Source organism: Amblyraja radiata, chromosome 4 (genome assembly GCF_010909765.2).
Source record: "Amblyraja radiata isolate CabotCenter1 chromosome 4, sAmbRad1.1.pri, whole genome shotgun sequence".
Lineage (NCBI taxonomy): Eukaryota > Metazoa > Chordata > Chondrichthyes > Rajiformes > Rajidae > Amblyraja > Amblyraja radiata.
The window spans coordinates 14,781,286-14,788,185 of record NC_045959.1 but is presented as its reverse complement, the minus strand read 5'-3'; positions in this window follow the sequence as shown (position 1 = coordinate 14,788,185).

The window sequence follows — 6,900 nt, the reverse complement described above, 5'->3', positions numbered from 1 at the left end:
CTATGCCTCTCATAATTTTGTAAACCTCTACATGGTCACCCCTCAACCTCATTCAGTCCAGGGAAAACAATCCCAGCCTATCCAATACCTCTTTATAATTCAAGTCCTCCAGTCCAGACAAAATTACTGTAAATCATTTCTGCACCATTTTTAGCTAAATTACGTCCTATAGTGTGCTGACCAGCATTGCTCATAATAATCGAAGGGCTGCCGAATCAATGTGCAACAATTGAATCAAGGAACTGCAGATGCTGGTGTACAAAAAAAGACACATAATGCTGGAGTAATTCAGTGTGTCGGGCAGTATCTCTGAAGAATATGGATAGGTGATGTTTTAGGTTGGGACCCTTCTTCAGACTCATGTACAAGCGTTCTTCTGCATTTCAACATCTACAGCCTCTTTTGTCTGCAATTTTGCAAATTGTTGCACTGGAACTTGTGTGAAATGGATTCCCATATTGATTTTGCACATATTCCTTTCCCTTCCTGCTGGAATATTCACTCTGCAATGTCCCATGGAGTTTGAAGAAATCTCGGTTCACTCAGCAAAGGTCGTGTTGTCTCGTGATGGAAGTATTATGACAGGAACGTTCTGGTGCTTAACTTAGCTGTTGCACGAGTCACCATAGCTGTGAGGCTGTTATTTTCCTTTGTACCATGGAACTATTTACCTAGAAACAGTAACAGATGAGATCATCATTGCAATTATTATTGCAGATTCTCTTTCAGCTGGAATATCCGTTTTTCTTCCTGATTCCCCCCATGCACTGGTTTTTGAAGACAGGAAGTATTCCATCCTCATACGACTGGGCAGAAACAGATCATGCTTGAAAATCTCAGCAAGTCAGGCATTATCTCATTGAGTCATAGAGTCATATAGCACAGAAATAGGCCCTTTGGTCCAACGTTAGACTTTACAGATAGTGTGTGGAAACAGACCATTCGGCCCGCTGAGTCTGTGCCGACCAGCGATCACCCCATTCACTAAGACTATCCTGCACACTTTGGACAATTTTATAACTTACTGAAGCTGATTAACCTACAAACCTGTAATTCATTCCTTCACAAGGAAGAAACCAGAGCAACCGGAGAAAACTCACGCAGTCACAGGGAGAGCATGCAAACTCCGTATATTCAGCACCCATAATCGGGATTGAACCCGGATCTCTGGCGCTGAAAGGCAGTAACTCCCACTGCACCACTGGGCCACCCTGTCTAAGCCAAATACATATTATAATTTGTCTAGTTCCATTTGCCTGCATTTGACACATCAATCTATATTACTAAAACTCTTCTCTTGTGTGTGTGTGTGTGTGTGTGTGTGTGTGTGTGTGTGTGTGTGTGTGTGTGTGTGTGTGTGTGTGTGTGTGTGTGTGTGTGTGTGTGTGTGTGTGTGTGTGTGTGTGTGTGTGTGTGAGAGAGAGAGAGAGAGGGCACAATCTGGTTAATTCATATTTTCTTCCAAACGCTAGGCCACAGCCTTCCCATTTTCACACATTCTACTCACAATTTCCTGTTGCGGTGATAAACATCTTCCCGTCGCATTCCCGCCTATATTTCCGAACTTTTTAATCGTTTAAACTTTTAAAAACTGCCTGAAAACTCACCCATTTCGGAAAAGAAAAACACGAGTGACATCACAATGCACTCGCAAGTCAGGACGGGGCACTCCAGCGCTCACGTGGTGGCCGCTGTCGGTGCCCGACGCCCGGTGGGGAGGGTGGTGCTGGAGCCGGAGTGAGGGTGGAGCACGGGGCTTGGGGTGGGGCCGTTACCAGGGTAAAAAAGAAGCCGTCGCTGGAACCAAGGACGAGCCTGGGTCCGTGGTCAGGGACGAGCCCCAGAGCTGAAGTCGTAGCCTGCACGATAGCCCAGGCTGCGGCCGAACTGACGGCTGGAGTCTACAGCCAGGGCCGGGCCGAGTAGAAAACCACGACCTGGGTAGGTCCTGGGGAAGGGAATGGAAGTGAGGAGAGGAGGATGAGAGAAATGAGGAGGAGGGAGATGGGGTGGGGAGTGGAGTGGTAGAGGGAGATGGGGTTGATATGGAAGAGGGAGATGGGGATGGGTGGATGAGAGAGATGCCCCCTCCCTATCTACCCTCACTCCCACCCTCTCTACCCCCCTCTCTACTCCCCATTCGGACCCTTCCAGTCAGCACCGCCATTCAATATGATCATGTCTGATGATCCAAAATCAGTACCCCGTTCCTGCATTCTCCTCATATCCCTTGATTCTTAGCCCTAAGAGCTACTGTATATCCAACTATATCTTGAAAACATCCAATGAATTGGCTTCTACTGCCTTCTGTGGCAGAGAATTCCACTGATTCACAACTCCCTATGTGAAAATGCTTCGACTGCACAGAGTTAACAAATAAGTGGCATGGCCAATCTCGATGATATTGAACATTAGCCTTATCAGCAACATAGCTATATTTGAGAAATTGGTTCACACCCGTCCAGTTAAATTTAAATTAAGTTGATACCAACTGAAACTATTGATTATTGGGATACAATCATCCATTTATTTGTCTGGGATCAGCTCTGAGACAAAAAATTAGACCTCTGCTATTTTTAGCTGAAACAATCAAAGTCACAATGATGGACAGCTTTGCTCCACTAAAACCTCTCATCCGTAAATTTTCAGTCATTTCCAAACTGATGCTATTGTTATTGCCCAAAGATGGGTAATTTACTAATACCATTTCTAGTTACGGAGGCAGATGGGATTAGCATGAGTTATCAAGTGTTCAGTCATGGTATCAACTGCCAATGGACACCAGGTGCATTCTGTGCATTAAAGGGTGTGTGGATATGCATATACGGCATGCACAAGTCCAAGGTGATACACTTTGGTGGTGGTATTGTTAATCACAAAGGTACAATCAAATCAAAGTATCCGGTGATAGTTTTACTAAATCGTTCCTGCAGCTTGGGTTGTCAAACCATAAGCGTTAAGAGTGTTCACTACAGATTGCAGGGATAGCACCATATAGCAGCAATCTGCATAGGAGATGGGAAGCATTGTTTATGCTTCCTTACGTTTAACACGGCACGGATGACTGACACATTGAAATTCAGTTTTATGGGATTATAACATTAAGTTAATATTCCATTACTGTGCCTAAAGTACCTCTTCATCATTTGGCTGCGGAGAACATAAACCACTCTGTCCGGTCTCACCCTCTGATCTAAAATATTAAGGTATCGTCAACTTAAAACCTCCCAGCCTTAGGGACGCAGAGATATGGGTTGTTAACATTGTACTACGTCACTTCACCAATGGGCACCAGCAACATCCCTGTCCATGGTCATACTCACGTACTAATGATTATGCCATGGCACTGAGTACAGCGCTACGGGCCCAGTCATTGCAACACTGGATAGGATGATCATATCTGCGGGCTATAATAACATGTTTTGTTTATGATTAGTCAAGCAGATTAGACAGGGACACAAGACCAAACTGGATGTTGCATATCCCATGCACCTTGGGTTGCGTGTGATCACGCATTTACACCAGTATGTCAAGGTTCCTAAGAGCTTTATAGGCTCTGACAGCAATATTGTCATATAAAACCTCGTTAGAAGGAATCACTACGAACCTTCTCCAGATGGTTATATGGGTCTGGCATATACAGGGCTGTACATTGACATTGAGTCTCACTCCACCAGGACCGCTATACCTCAGCAGCAGGGATTAACCACATCCTAGCGGTTGCAGGATGGTCAAACTATTGATCTGTCCAAATATTCAGAACAAACCTATTGCCAGATCAGGGGTATTTGACAACTCTATGTTAGGTATGGTTCATACTTCCTCCAGGTTGAGGGAGGTTACTATTGCCACTATTGTTCATTAATAGCATCAACATGTCTATATCTATGTCATGTCTGAATGCATTCTTAATGTACACTCATCATTGGCCTACTGATGCAGTGTATGACGCCTGGACTCATTTCCATGGCGTGAAATCACAGAGCTTTAAAATCTTCACGTAGTCACTCAAGTGACTCCGAAGTAAAATAGTAAGATTAAACGAGAACTTACCAGTTTGAAGTTTGATCTTTATTTTATGAGGAGTAACGTTGAGGGATTACGTGCCCTCCATGCCCACCCATCGATCATAAAGTTCAACTGGTATCCTATTTCTCTAATCTTACTATGTTCAGTTCATTACTGTTGTCTGTGATTTCACACCGCTGCTTTGAAGGTTGACACGCATGCGTACTGGCGGGGTCTTCACGTAATCCCTCATCGTTACTCCTCATAAAATAAAGATCAAACTTCAAACTGGTAAATTCTCGTTTAATCTTACTATTCTTAAACTGTGACCCCTGGTTCTGGACCCCCCCCCCCCCCCCCTCCCCCCAATATTGGGAACATTTTTCCTGCATCTAGCCTGTCCAATCCCTTAAGAATTTTAGATATTTCTATAAGATATGTGTCTATAAGACTTTTTTGGCCTGTGGGATTTATCCATCTTTGTCTACCTTAATATAATGCTAGCACTTCCTCTTTTGTAATTCAGATTCGTCACGGGATTATCTTGGCCTCAGTTGTCTTCACCTGACATATGTCTCCTTTTTTTCTGATCAGAGACTCAATACCTTGTCAACCAAGGTTCATAATCCTGTCAGCCTTGCCCTTAACTCTAACAGGAACTGACACCCTCTTCCTTCTGCACATCCCAACCCCTCCTGCCCATTTTTCCTTCTGCCGTAAACTAAATTACGTCTCTCTCTTTCCTGGTCCTGATAAAGTGTCACAGACCCGAAACCTTGACAGTTTTTGTTTTCTCGGATGCTGCCTGACCTGCTGAGCATTTCCAGGACACTGGAAATCTGAGAGCTGAACTCAGAAATCTCTCCACCCCAATGCCATTTGAGTCAACACCCAAATACCATTCTGAAGCAATACTCAGGTATCAGAAGTGCTGTCTTTGGAGTGAGTTAACAAATCAAGATCCCATTAATTTTCATGGAAACTGAAAAAAGTTATGGGACTTGATAAAAAAGAACAAGAGAATGATCCCCAGTCTCCTGTTCAATTTAACCCTCACTCAATTATGTTTTGGCAGGCTGGCATCAATGGTTAGTTGAGAGATGGTGCAGACTCAATGGGCCAGGCATGTTTCTGTGCTAGTTCTCTCTGACTCTATTACAGATAATAAACAAGATTAAGGAAGAAATCAACATTTCACCATCTTAAAAGAGTAAAGTCAGCCGCAGTTTCTTTTAACTATTAATAGTTGTTTCTTTGATACTAGTGGGTGATTTCCAGTAGCAATATCGTAATCTAATATTCAAAGGCATCATACTTCCTGTGCAGTAATTCTCCTCTCATTCCTTCAAATAAAGTAAGTGACAAGAGCTTACCATAGAGTTTTAATTTTAAGACAGTGCCTTTTTGGCGCGATTTACCAATAGTGCGTTGTCCCTGCCATACAATGAAATAACAGAACCTGTAGCAAAATTAAAGTATCTAGTTCTGAGACCCCTCCTATATCTTGCACAATTCTTTGCGCTTCAGCAAGCTGCTGATCTTTCTTGAAGCATGCATATAGACAATGAAAATCAGTCAGTTATTTGACTTGTGGGGTTCCCATCCAATCTCAAGCCGATCCACAGAGCGAAACGCTCCAAACAGGAATGTCTGGCTTAAAACCAAGAATGAAAACTATGGGAATGCAAGATATTCCATCTCCTCCTGAAAATAATTGAGGCCCATTTAAGAAATAATGTCTTTTTACCTTAATTTCTCCTTTGTGGAATCCAAATATATTTTGCAGGACCTCAATGTGATGGTGTAATGTGACAGTAAGTAGATTATTGCAAATAGTCCTCAAGTCTCTGACAACAACTTCCATTCATTACGTAGCAAAAATATCCAAAGCAGCTTTGCTGGCCCATTGTCAAATTGACTCTCAGCTACTTGATGAAGTATAAGGGCAGATGATCAAAAAACTTGGCCAAAAAGGATGGTTTTAAGGGAGAGGCAATAAAGTTTATGGAAATAATTCCAGAGGTTTGGAATTTGTCAGCTGAAGGCTGCTTATCACTGTCAGGAATGAGCAAGCAGCCAGAATTCGAGGAGTAAAGACACCTGGGAAGGTTATACATAAGAGGGGATTAGTTCTAGTTCAAGTTCAAGTGAGTTTATTGTCATGTGTCCCTGTATAGGAACACAGAACATAGTAGGCATTGACTACAAAACAGATAAGTGTGTCCATATACCATAATATAAATATATACACACATGAATAAATAAACTGATAAAGTGCAAATAACAGAAAATGGGTTATTAATAATCAGAGTTTTGTCCGAGCCAGGTTTAATAGCCTGAAGGCTGTGGGGAAGTAGCTATTCCTGAACCTGGTTGTTGCAGTCTTCAGGCTCCTGTACCTTCTACCTGAAGGATTATGTCCTTCAAGGATTATGAAGGAAGTGGTGAGACCACCAAGAAAATTCAAGGTATTGATGAGAATCCTGTAATCCAGCCCTTGGTAATTTAGAAACCAATATAGATCAGCCAAAAACAGCAGTGATAAATGAATGGAAAGGCGCAATTAGGGCACAGGCAAAATATTGTCGGCGCAAACTCAAGTCCGCTCTTACCAACTGAGAGCAAACAACCCACATCTACAATGGCAAGATTGTCCAGAGAGATGGTTAATAGAGGTTTCAGAAACCTACAGTATTCTTGTGAGATCCCAGGGCAGAAATTGTATAGAGGCCAGGATTTGGAGCAGCAAATTGTTACCATGGTAATTATACCCACCTGGTTTCTATTTAGGTGATTTACCTCACAGTATGCTGGAACAATTAAACAATGCTCTGGGTGTACATAATCCTTTCTAACATTTCTGCTGAACATAAGGTTTAATCCGTTGAGCTT